This window comes from Monodon monoceros, unplaced genomic scaffold, assembly GCF_005190385.1.
Source record: "Monodon monoceros isolate NGI ecotype Baffin Bay Population unplaced genomic scaffold, NGI_Narwhal_1 Super_Scaffold_19, whole genome shotgun sequence".
In the NCBI taxonomy this organism is placed as follows: domain Eukaryota; kingdom Metazoa; phylum Chordata; class Mammalia; order Artiodactyla; family Monodontidae; genus Monodon; species Monodon monoceros.
In genome coordinates, this window is record NW_021703775.1 from 64,332,871 (window position 1) to 64,346,506 (window position 13,636).

At 37.5% G+C, this 13,636-nt stretch overlaps 2 protein-coding genes across 4 annotated transcripts in view; one reads left to right on the plus strand and one right to left on the minus strand.

Annotated features, from left to right (window-relative positions):
- Positions 1–13,636, plus strand: part of CAPN13 (calpain 13) — a 274,099-nt gene that overhangs the window by 238,749 nt on the left and 21,714 nt on the right.
- The window catches only part of LCLAT1 (lysocardiolipin acyltransferase 1), a 195,865-nt gene that overhangs the window by 103,252 nt on the left and 78,977 nt on the right, over positions 1–13,636 (minus strand). The gene's annotated exons all lie outside the window — the stretch shown is intronic.

The window sequence follows — 13,636 nt, forward strand, 5'->3', positions numbered from 1 at the left end:
TATAAATAGTTGAAATCTATCAGACATTTTTTCCTTAACATCTAATTTCACATACCTTAGCAGACTCTAAACAGTTTAGTTAGCTTAGCTTACCAAAACTCTTTACAACGTGAACTGGAATCTAAACACTCTTAATGGTTTCTTCCCTAGCCTGTTAGGTAAGTCTGTTACTTCCATACTTTAAGAAAAAACTTTCAAATTCTAAATTCTCATCCTTTCTCCAAACTGGCACTACAGATATATAATATTATTTCCCTTTGGTCATTCGTAAATGAACTAAAGAAACCAGATAATTATATTCCAAACTCTGGTAAGCAAACATTTATTTAGAAATAATTATACATAGCAACATTAAATACACCCTAAAGTCATGGCAAGTGTCAACAAGCTAAGTCTGGCATAGTCTGAAGCAGGATAGAGCTGACCAACAGGACACATCCATTCTCTTCCCCTTTCATTTTCCCCTGCAAACTCCAACATTAATACTCCATTTGCAAACACATTCTGTTTTATTTTTCCTGCCTACACTTCTGCCTTGCTTAATTTACTTTGCACTTATTCACTTTAAAGGTTCTAAAATCGGTTTTTTCTTCAATTGAAAATCTGTTCTCATTAATGGTTTGCATTTTTATGAAATCCTATCAAGTCTACAAATACTTTAAGAGCCTACAATGGTGAGAGACACTGTAAGGAGCTTATATCTTTTGGGAAAAGAAAATGGGAAAGCTAAGAATGAAATACTTACACAGAAACTCAAACAAGAGAGAAGACAGTTTTAACAATGTTAAAAATGAGTATAGGGGCTTCCCTGGTGGTGCAGTGGTTAAGAATCCGCCTGCCAATGCAGGGGACACGGGTTCGAGCCCTGGTCCGGGAAGATCCCACATGCCGTGGAGCAACTAAGCCCGTGCGCCTCAACTACTGAGCCTGAGCTCTAGAGCCCGCGAGCCACAACTACTGAAGCCAGCGCGCCTAGCGCCCGTGCTCTGCAACAAGAGAAGCCACCGCAGTGAGAAGCCCACACACTGCAACGAAGAGTAGTAGCCCCTGCTTACTGCAACTAGAGAAAGACCGCGTGCAGCAACAAAGACCCAACACAGCCAAAAATACATGAATAAAAATACATAAATTTATTTTAAAAAATGAGTATACCATTGCAGAATAGGAGGAAGTAAAGATTAGGTGGTCAGGGAAAGAGAACATGGGTCTGTGAGACACTAGAAAAACCAGAGGTCTAATATGGATCTCTGTAAGGCAAAAAGTGGGAGGGTGGATGTCCCAAAGGGAACTACAGAAATAACAGGCAGCAGCAAATAACACTCTACTGGCATTTAATTTAATCCTCACACCACCCAATAAAGCTGTACTACTTCTTTTTTAAGTTGAGATGTAACTGACGCTAATATTACATTAGTTTTAGGTGTACAAGAAAATGATTCCATATATGTACATGTCACGAAATGACCACCGTATGTCTAAGTTAATATCTATCACCACATAGTTACAAATATTTTCCTTATCAGAACTTTTAACATCTACTCTCAGCAACTTTCAAATATACAAGAGAAAAAAAAAATATATATATATATATACAAGAGTATTATTAACTATAGTCACCACGCTGTACATTACATCTGCATAACTTACTTATTTTATGACTGGAATTTTGTGCCTTCTGAGCAACTTCACCCATTTTGCCCACCCCCAAATCCTGGCCTCTCTGTATCTATTCAGTTGTGTTTTGGGGGAATTTTATTTTATCTTATTTTATTGGGTTTTTTATTATGGGAGACTTCACAAATAAGTGGAAGCATGTCGTATTTGTTTTCCTCTATCTGACTTTTCACTTAGCATGATGCCCTGAAAGTCCATCCAGGTGATATAAATTATAGGATATCCTTTTTTTATAGCTGAGTAATATTCCACTGTCTGTATTTACCATTTTCTTTATCCATTCATCTACCAATGGACACAAGTTGTTTCCATGTCTTGGTTATTGTAAATAATGCTGCAGTGAACATGGGGGTGCAGATATCTTTTCAAGTTAGTGCTTTTGTTTTCCTCCAATAAATACCCAGAAGCAGAATTACCAGATCATATGGTAGTTCTATTTTTAATTTGGGGGGAACCTCCATATTGTTTTCCATAGCTTCTACACCAATGTACATTCCTACCAACAATGCACAAGCGTTCCCTTTTCTCTATAGCCTCACCAACAGTTGTTATTGCTCAGCTTTTTGACAGTAGCCATTCTAACAGGTGTGATGTGGTATCTCATAGTTTTGATTTGCATTTTCCTCATGATTAGTGCTGTTGAGCACCTTTTCATGCACCTGTTGGCCATTTGTATGTCACCTTTGGAAAAATGTCCATTGATCTCCTCTGCTCATTTTTTAATTGGATTGTTATTTTGCTGTTGAGTTATATGAGTTCTTCATATATTTTGGATATTAACCCTTTGTCAAATATATGATTTGCAAATATCTTCTCCCATTCCATAGGTTGCCTTTTCATCTTGTTGATGGTTTCCTCTGTTGTGCAGAAGATTTTCAGTTTGATACAGTACCACTTTATCTTTGCTTTTGTTTCCTTTGCTTTTGGTACCAAATCCAAAAAAAGTCATCACCAGAACCAATGTCAAGAAGCTTGCCACCTATTTTTTTCTTCTAGGATTTTTTAAGGTTTCAGGTCTTATGTTCAGGTCATTAATCCATTTTGAGTTAATTTTTGTGTACAGTGCAATATAGTAGTCCAGTTTTCACAACAAACACCATTTATTGAAAAGACTATCCCTTCTTTATTGTATACTCTTGGCTCTTTTGTCATAAATTAATTGACCATATATGTGTGGGTTTATTTCTGGGCTCTGTATTCTTTTGTACTGATCTATGTGTCTGTTTTTATGCCAATGCCATACTGTTCTGATCACTACAGTTTTGTAACTAGTCTGAAATCAGGGAGCATTATATCTCTAGCTTTGTTCTTCTTTCTCCAGACTGCTTTGGCTATTCTGAGTCTTTGTGGTTTCATACAAATTTTAGGGCTGTTTGTTCTATTTCTATCAAAAAATGCCATTGGAATTTTGATAGGGATAGCACTGGATCTGTAGATTGCTTTGGACAGTATGGACTTTTAAACAATACTAATTCTTCCAATCCATGAGCACAGAATAGCTTTCCTTTCAGATATGAGCACAAATATCTTATTTGTCTACTTCAGCTTCTTTCATTGATACTGTATAATTTTCAGGGTACAAGTATTTCACCTCCTTTATTCCTATTTTATTCTCTGGTGCCATTGTAAATGGGATTGTTTTCTTAATTCCTCTTTCTGTTTAGTTTGTTATTAGTATATAGCAACACAACAGATTTTTGTTTATTAATTTTGTATTGTGCAACCTCACTGAATTCATTTATTCTAACAGTTTTTCGCTGGAGTCTTCATAGCTTTCTATATATAATATCATGTAATTTGCAAATAGTGATGGTTTTACTTCTTTTTTTCCAATTTGGATGCTATGTATGCAATCTATCTAATTTTGCCTAATTGCTCTGGCTAGAACTTCCAATATAATGTTGAATAAGAGTCGAGCGCATGGGCATCCTTGTCTTATTCCTGAACTTAGAAAAGAAGCTTTCAGCTTTCCATCACCATTAAGTCTGATATTAGCTGTGGGCCTCTCATATATGGCCTTTAATATATTGAAATACATTCCCTCCATACCCACCTTGCTGGAAGTTTTAGTATCAATGGATGTTAAGTTTTGTCAAATGCTTTGTTGTTGTTGCATCTATGGAGATGACCAGATAATTTTTATCCTTCCTTTTATCTCATTGATTGACTTGCAGATGTTGAACAATTTTTGCATCCCTAGGATAAATCCCACTTGATCATAGTGTATTATCTTTTTAGTGAACTGCTGAATTTGGTTTGCTAACATTTTGTTGAGGATGTTTACATCTATGTTCATCAGGGATATTGGCCTCTAATTTTCTTGTGGCATCTTTGTTTGGTTTTGGTATTGGGGTAATGCTGGCCTCATAAAATGACTTTCGAAGTGTTCCCTTCTCTTCTATTTTATGTTTCCTTCTTCTTTTCTTGGCTGCACTGAGTGGCATGTGGGATCTTAGTTCCCTGACCAGGGATCGAACCTGTGCCCCCTGCATTGGAAACACAGAGTCTTAACCACTGGATTACCAGGGAAGTCCCATCTTCTATTTTTGGGAAGAGATTGAGAAGGATTAGTGTTAGTTCTTTAAATGCTGGGTACAATTCACCACTGAAGCCATCTGGTTTTGGACTTTTGTTTGTTGTGGGTTTTATGATTACTGATTCAATCTCCTTACTAGTAATGGGTCTGTTCAGACTTTCTATTTCTTCATGATTCCTAGGTCATATGTTTCTAGGAATTTATCCATTTCTTTCAGGTTGTCCAATTTACTGGCATATAATTGTTCATAGCAATCTCCCATGATTCTTCATATTTCTGTGGTATCAGTTGTACATCTACCCTTTCATTTCTGCTTTATTTGTGTCCTCTCTTTTTTTCTTGGTGAATCTAGCTAAAGCTTTGTCAGTTTCCTTTATCTCGTCAAAAAACCAACTTAGTTTCACTGATCTTTCCTACTGTCTTTTCAATTTCTCTTTCATTTATTTCCTTCCTTCTAACTTTGGGCCTTATTTAGTCTTCTTTTTCTAGTTCCTTGATGTATAAAGATAGGCTGTTTATTGAAGTCCCCTTTTAGAATTACTTTCGCTGCATCTCATAAGTTTTGGTGTGTTGTATTTCCATTTCCATCTGTTTCAAGGTATTTTTTGATTTCTCTTTTGATTTCTTCTTTGACCCACTGGTTGTTCAGTAGTATGTTATTTAGCCTCCGCATACTTGAGTTTTCCAGTTTTTTTTTCTTGTAACTGATTTCTAGTTTCATAACGTTGTGATCGGAAAAGATTCCTTGACATGATTTCAACCTTCTTAAATGCAATAAAACTTGTTTTGAGGCCTAACATATGATCTATCCTGGAGAATATTCCATGTGAGCCTGAGAAAAATGTGCATTTTGTTGCTTTGGGATACAGTGTTCTATATGTCTGTTAAACTATATGTCAGACCAACTGGACTTAAGGCCAATGTTTCCTTATTGATTTTCTGTCTGGATAATCATCTACTGATGAAAATGGATATTAAAGTCCTCTACTATTACTGAATTGCTCTTCTCCCTTTAGGTTTGTTAACATTTATGTATTTAGGTGCTCCTTTATTAGGTGCATAAATATTTACATATGTTATATACTCTTGTTGGATTGACCCCTTCATCATTATATAATGACCTTCTTTGTCTTTTATCACAGACTTTGTCTTAAAATCTATTTTGTCTGATATGAAGTACAGCTAACTCAGCTTTCTTTTGGTTTCCATTTGCATGGAATATCTTTTTCCACCCCTTCACTTTCAGTCTGTGTGTGTCCTTAGACCTGAGGTAGGTCTCTTATAGACACCATAAAGATAGGTCTTGTTTATTTTTAATCCATCAGCCACTTTTGTCTTCCAATTGAAGTATTTAATCCATTTACATTTAAAGTAATTATTGATAGCTATGTACTTACTGCCATTTGGCTAATTGTTTTGTGGCTGTTTTGTAATTCCTTTGTTCCTTTCTTCCTCTCTTGCTCTCTTCCTTTGTGATTTTCTGTAGTGGTGGGCTTAGATTCCTTTTTCTCTATCATTTGTGCATCTGCTACAGTTTTTTCCTTTGTGGTTACCATGAGACATAAAATAATGTATAACAGTTGTTTTAAGTTGATAACAACTTAAGTTGAGACACATTCTAAGGCTGTACATTTTTACTACTCCCCCACCATGTTATGTTTTTGAGGTCACAGTTTACAGCTTTTTATCTTCTGTATCCCTTAAAAATTATTGTAGCTATAGTTATTTTTAATACTTTTGTCTTTTAAACTTTATTCTAGCTTTAGAAGTGATTAACCCACAACCTTTACAACATTATTCTGAATTTTACTATATATTTATATTTACCAAGGATATTTATATGTTCATGTTTCCCAGTTCTAATTAGCACCTTTTCTTTTCAGCTTAAAGAAGTCCCTTTAACATTTCTTTGTAAGGCCATTCTAGAGGAGATGGACTCCTTGAGCTTTTGCTTGTCCACAGACCTCTCTCTCTCCTTCAACTCTGAAGGACAACTTTGCCAGATACAGTTTTCTTGACTGGCAGTTTTTTTCTTTCAGCACTTTGAATATAGCATGCTACTCCCGTCTGGTCTGCAAAGGTTCTTCTGAAAAATATGCTGATAATCTTATGGGGTTCCATTGTATGTAACAAGTTGTTTTCCTTTTACTGCTTTGAAAATGCTCTTCATATCTTTAAATTTTGACACTTTAACACATTATTGACTGGAGACATATTAATACATCTTTTGTTACCTGAATGTTATTGAAAGGAGATCTATCAGTATGTTTTTAGAGAGTGATACAATTAACATCACTGTGCAAAGTTGTTAGAGCTTAAAATTGATCAAGGGTTCATTATACAACTTGTGATTGTCAATATCATTCACATTTTGCTCTGTTAGGTTTTTGTTCCATCCTTGTGTATATTATAAACGTAAAATTTTCAAAAATGACTTATCGCAAAATTCTGAGTGGAGAAGAATTTTTCGGTGAATTCTATGCAGATACTTTCTCTGATTGTCTGAGTGACATATACACTAGTGTCTCAGAAGACAGTTCTTCAGAATATTCTGATTCAGATGATGTGAATATCAGACCAACAAAAAGACAAAAAAACCTTAGTGATTGATTCTGATACAGAAAGTGAAAATGAAACTCAGTGCTGGAGAATTCTCCTTTGCTTCTATAGAAGAGTGGATTGAAGACATTTCATGAAAATTAGAAGACTTTACAGGTGTGTCAGGTGTAACTATTGAATGTAATAACCCACAAAGTGTTAGTGAAATAACAATTAATTTTTGGCTGACCAAAATAGAAATCACTGGCCACAGGCATTAATTTTTGCAAAAATCCCCTGTCAATAATGAGTTAATTATGTGTCTTGGTGTGAGGCTCTTTAAGTTCATCTTATTTGGAATTCTCTGGGCTTCCTGGATCTGGATATCTGTTTCCTTCCCCAGGCTGAGGTACTTTCAGCCGTTGTGTCTTCAAATAAGTTTTCTGTCCCTTTCTTTTTCTCTTCTTCTGGGACCTCTATAATGTAAATGCAGGACCACTTGATGTTGTCCCATAATTCCCGTATCGTCAATGTTTTCCAGTTTTTATGTTTGCTGCTTTGATTGGTTATGTTCTACTGACCTGTCTTCAAGTTCACTGACCCTTTTCTACTGCTTAAACCATTAAACCCTCTGTTTTCAGTTCCGTTATTGTATTCTTCAGCTCTGTGACTTCTTATATATTCTATCTCTTTGTTAAACTTCTCATGCATTGTTCTCCTGAGCCCAATGAGCATCTTTAGGACTGTAATTTTGACCTCTTTACCACCAGGTTAATTACCTGTCTCCAGTTCATTAACATCTTTCCCTAAAGTTATATCTTGTTCCGTAATTTGGAATATATTCCTGTGTTTCTTAATTTCCCTTGACTCTCTGTGTTGGTTTCTATGCATTAGATATAATACCCAGCTCTCCCAGGCTTGTAGGAGAGTCCTCCTATAGGAGATGAACCTTATCATTCAACCCTGCTCTAGTTCTTGGCTGTCTCTTAAACCTTTGTGATTGTCTGAGCAGCCTACTTTATTTTTAGTGGCTCCCAGTAGTTGAGGATGGATATGCCAGTGTCGGGGGAGGATCTCAGCACCTTGATTCAGGCCAATTGGAAGTCAAACCCTCAGGCAGCTGCTTTTAAAGTACGTAAATATAGTTCTTTCAGGAGAAGACTTGGAGATGGGCTTTTATGTCTCCTCCCTCCATGCTAAATAAGCTCTAGAGTAATGGTTGGCTCTAAGAATTCTTTCTTTATTTGCTACTGTCCCATTGACCTCCCCCCTCCCCCCAAACACAAGCCCACTGGCTACAAGAGCCAGGTTATCAAGGGATGTGTTTTCTGGGTGACAGCCACAAAAGTCAGAGTGCCAGACAAGTATACAAGCTCCTTTCTTGGAGACACTGGTGACCAGAGGTGGGCCAGAGGGAGAGTGATATCCCCACCCCCAAGGTTTCTAGGTTACAGTCTGCCCTTAGATGTGTGTTTAATTAGACGCCTGCCCCTCCGACCACAGCAAGGAATATAAGCAAATAGCCGTCTTTCACAGAAAGACTGGGGGCTTTTCATTCAGCTGCCTCTGCACTGGGTCCCGGAGTATAGCCACAGAAGTGTGCGGGGCCCTTTAAAAACTATTTCTCAGTTTGCTATATCCTATGGGTCTCCACTGGCTTTCAAAGCTAGATGTTTTGAAGGCTCCTCTCTCAGGTGCAGGTGTTAAAAGTTGGGGTGCTACTAGATGTGGGGTTCAAAACCTCCACTCCTGAGGGAGATGCTCAGAGTTGTCAGATTCCTCCTGATTGTGGGTTGCCCTGTGTTCCTGGCTGCACTAGTCTGGAGCACAGTTTCTGTCTGGCTGAACAGGAAGGTGGGAGGAAACAAGTGTGTCTTGTTTCAAATACCACAGATTATCATTGTTCTCGATGAGTCTTGGTATAAATTTTCTTGAATAAATGTTTCTTCATTTGCTGTATGTCCTTCGGACCATTTCTGGAGACTTTAAATGGCTGTTACTTCACCAGAATTTTCACCAGTTTTCCTGGGAAGTGGGTCTACAGAGCTCCTCATACCTTCATGTTGGAATTGCCTTTCCAGTCATCTTTTTTTTTTTATGAACTATTTTTTAAAAAATAATTTATTCATTTATTTTTGGCTGTGTTGGGTCTTTGTTGATGAGCGCGGGCTTTCTCTAGTTGCGGCAAGTGGGGGCTACTCTGTTGCAGTGCACGGGCTTCTCACTGCAGTGGCTTCTCTTGTTGTGGAGCATGGGCTCTAGGCATGTGGGCTTCAGCAGTTTTGGCACGCAGTTTCAGGAGTTGTGGCTCATAGGCTTAGTTGCTCCACGGCATGTGGGATCTTCCCAGACCGGGGATCGAACATGTGTCCCCTGCAGGGGCAGGCAGATTCTTAACCAGTGTGCTACCAGGGAAGTCCTCCAGTTGTCTTTTATTTATTTATTTATTTATTTTTAAAATAAATTTATTTTTATTTATTTACTTTTGGCTGTGTTGGGTCTTCGTTGCTGTGCACAGGCTTTCTCTAGTTGCAGCAAGTGGGGGCTACTCTTCATTGTGGTGTGTGGGCTTCTCACTGCGGTGGGTTGTAGCGAAGCACGGGCTCTAGGTGGGTGGCCTTCAGTAGTTGTGGTGCACGGGCTCAGTAGTTGTGGCTCATGGGCTCTAGAGCGCAGGCTCGGTAGTTGTGGCTCACGGGCTCTAGAGTGCAGGCTCAGTAGTTGTGGTGCAAGGGCTTGGTTGCTCCTCAGCATGTGGGATCTTCCTGGACCAGGGCTCAAACCCATGTCCCCTGTATTGGCAGGTGGATTCTTAACCAGTGCGCCACCCAGGGAATTCTCAGTCGTCTTTTACACCCAAGATTCTTCTTGGGTCGTACTTTTAAATATCACCCTTGTAATATTTAAGTTACATTGTTTTGACTGTCTTTTTTAGAGGCTCCAATTATACAGATGTTAGAACTCCTCTAACTAGGTTCCATTTCAACTACTTTCTCTCTGACAAATTTTTTTTTTCTCCTTTTCATTCTCTATTTTCTTTTGGTTTTTTTAAAATTGTGTTGGAGTATAGTCGATTTGCAATGTTGTGCTAGGTTCAAGTGTGCAGCAAAGTGATTTAGTTATACATATACATATGTTCATTCTTTTTCAGATTCTTTTCCCTTACAGGTTATTATAAAATATTGAGTATAGTTCTGTGTGCTATACAGTAGGTCCTTGCTGGTTATCTATCTTATATATAGTAGTTTGTGTGTGCTAATCACAAGCTCCTGATTTATCCCTCCCCATCCCCCACGTTTCCCCTTTGCTAACCTTAAGTTTGTTTTCGACATCTGTAAGTCCGTTTCTGGTTTGTAAATAACTTCATTTGTATAATTTTTTAAGATTCCACATGTAAATGATACCATATGATATTCGTCTTTCTCTGTCTGACTTACTTCACTCAGTATGATGATCTCTAGGTCCATCCATGTTGTTGCAAATGGCATTGTTTCATTCTTTTTTATGGCTGAGTAATATTCCATTGTATGTATGTACCACATCTTCTTTATCAATGGACATTTACGTTGCTTCCATGTCGTGGCTACTATGAACACTGAGGTGCCTGTATCTTTTCAGATTATGGTTTTCTCTGGATATATGCCCAGGAGTGGGATTGCTGGGTGATATGGCAGTTCTATTTTTACTGTTTTCTCCATAGTGGATGTACCAATTTACATTCCCACCAACAGTGTAGGAGGATTCCCTTTTCTCCACAGCCTCTCCATCATTTATTGTTTGTAGACTTTTTGATGATGGCCATTCTGATCGGTGTGATGTGATATCTCATTGTAGTTTTGATTTGCATTTCTCTAATAATTAGTGATGTTGGGCATCTTTTCATGTGCCTTTTGGCCATGTGTATGTCTTCTTTGGAGAAATATTTATTTAGGTCTTCTGCCCATTTTGTGATTGGGTTGTTTGTTTTATCAATATTGAGCTGCATGAGCTGCTTGTAAATTTTGGAGATTAATCCCTTGTCGGTCGCATTGTTTGCAAATATTTTCTCCCATTCTGTGGGGTTTCTTTTTGTTTCACTTATGGTTTCCTCTGCTGTGAAAAAGCTTTTGAGTTTAATTAGGTCTCATTAGTTTATTTTTGTTTTTATTTCCATTACCCTAGCAGATGGATTGAAAAAGACCTTGCTGTGTTTTATGTCAAAGAGTGTTCTTCCTATGTTTTCCTCTAAGAGTTTCATAGTATCACATCTTCTATTTAGGTCTTTGATTCATTTTGAGTTTATTTTTGTGTCTAGCATTAGAGAATGTTCTAGTTTCATTCTTTTACATGTAGTTGTCCAGTTTTACCAGCACCACTTATTGAAGAAACTGACTTTTCTTCATTGTATAGTCTTGCCTCCTTTGTCATAGATTAATTGACCATAGATGTATGTGTGGGTTTATTTCTGGGCTTTCCATCGTGTTCCATTGATGTGTATATCTGTTTTTGTGCCAGTACCATACTGTTTTGATGACTGGAGCTTTGTAGTATGGTCTAGGGTCAGGGAGCATGGTTCCTCCATCTCTGTTTTTCTTTCTCAGGATTGCTTTGGCTATTCGAGGTCTTTTGTATTTTAATTTGTATTCCATACAAATTAAAAAAATTTTTTGTTCTAGTTGTGTGGAAAATGCCATTGATAATTTAATAGGGATTGCACTGAATCTGTAGATTGCCTTGGGTAGAATAGTCATTTTGACACTATTGATTCTGGTAGCAGCTTTAGGATTCTCTATGTATAGTACCATGTCATCTGCAAACAGTGACTACTTCTGCAAACAGTCTTACTTCTTCTTTTCCAATCTGGATTTCTTTTATTTCTTTTATTCCTTTTTCTTCTCTGATTGCTGTGGCTAGGACTGCCAAGACTATGTTGAATAAAAGTGGCAAGAGTGTGGGAATTCCATGGTGGTCCAGGGGTTAGGACTCGGTGCTGTCACTGCTGTGGCCAAGGTTCAATCCCTGGCCAGGGAACTAAGATCCCACGAGCTGCATGGCATGGCCAACAAAAAAAAGTGGCTGAGAGTAGACATCCTTGTCCTGTTCTTCATCTTAGAGGAAATGCTTTCAGCTTTTCACTGTTGAGTCATTTTCTGTTTTCTTGTATTGCTCTTTTCGTTTTACTCTATTATTTTCCTCTTGGATATTTCATAATTCACTCTTCATTTCTGACATGATTTTGCCTTTTTGTTCTTTTTTTTCCTTGAATTCAGCTGACTTATATTTCTCCTTGTTTTCTTGTCTATTACTGTTCATTGTATTTCTCACTCGAAAGTATCTTTTTTTTTAATATCCCCAAATGCTTAGTTAATGATAATCCATTCAGTTTGGAGTGTTGTGTTATGGTGTACATTTTTTGGCTTTTCGGTTTTTCAGTTCTGTCCTCCACTTAAGTTTCTTTTATGAATTTAAAAACCTTTTATGGTTATTGGGTTTTGCTGTATAATTTTGGGGGTGTGGTAAGCAAAGACTGTTATTTCTTGCTTCTCTTTTCATTCCTGCAGGATTTTTAATTTCCTTGTTTTCCTTCACTACCACACTTCTAAGGGAAGCTAGCCCTTCTCTATATAATCTGATTCTCCCTCAGAAGCAATACTTCTCTGAGGCATCTTCAGGTCCCACTGTCTTTCTAATCACTTCCTTATATCTTGTGCTGTGAACTACTATGTCCAGACCTGTGTTCACTATTTTGGCATTTAGTGTTGGACTTTAATTTTTCTGGAGATGCTTTTGTCTGTGCTTCCTCTAAGTTTTCCATGCCTCTCTACTCTTAAGTCTCTACCCACTCTCAGAACCCACAGGTTTGCAATGATGGGAGGGTAGAAAGAAAGAACTCTTTTAGACTTCTCTACTTAATACCAGAACCTTCTAAATGCCTTGTCTCCTGGTCATGCTGAAGAGATGAGTGATATGTGGTTTTACTTCCTCTGCTGGTTGATTGGATGTTTTTTTGTTTTTTTAAAGATGAGGAAGGTCAGGCAGCTGCCATCGTCCTCCAAAAACCATTGTAAGAAGGCTCTTAATTATGGATTCAATCTATCTCTTTATTAGACACGAAGCTGTTTTAATTTTCTTTTTCATTTGTTTTCATTATTATCAGATTTTGTCAGTTGTATTTTGTCAGTTGTAATTTGTTGATTTCATATATATTTTCAAGCTTGTTCACATAATGTTCTTAATATTCTGTTTATTTTATGTAGGATCAGGAATGATAAACAAGACATTATCATTTTGATCAGTCTGTTTAGGAATGTGGCAGTTTTTAAAATACTATAATATCTTTGACATTTCTGCCATCAAGAGGTGAAGTCTATGCTCCCTCCCCTAGACTCCATGAGGACAGTGATGGCTTCCACCAATAATGTACTGTAGATGTGATGCTATATGAATTCTGGGGCTAGGTCATAAAATGCCTTGCAGCTTCCTGCTGGTTCTATGGGGATGTTTGCTCTAGGGAAAGTCAGTTGCCATTTAAGGAATCTGACTATCCTGAGAGCACAATACTGTGCAAGTGACAAAGAGAAAACTATTAGCATGAAGGCAACTAAAACACAAACATGCAGTGCTTCTTACTAGTCTATCCTGAGGACAATGCCTGCCCTTTGCCCTCACAAATCCTACACAATTTCAGTACACTGAGAGGCATGTGGTTTAGAGAGCAAAGAATTCAAATAAGAAATATTACATAGGAAACCAAAGAAGTACAGATTTAATGGATGAGGCTGTCAGGGAGTATAGTGGGTGCTTCATCCACTCATGTGAATAACTGGTTTGAATATATTTTTAGTCTGTTCCTCACCCCTACTTCATATTACAGAGTGGAGATCAATTAAGATTTAACATGCAATGTTG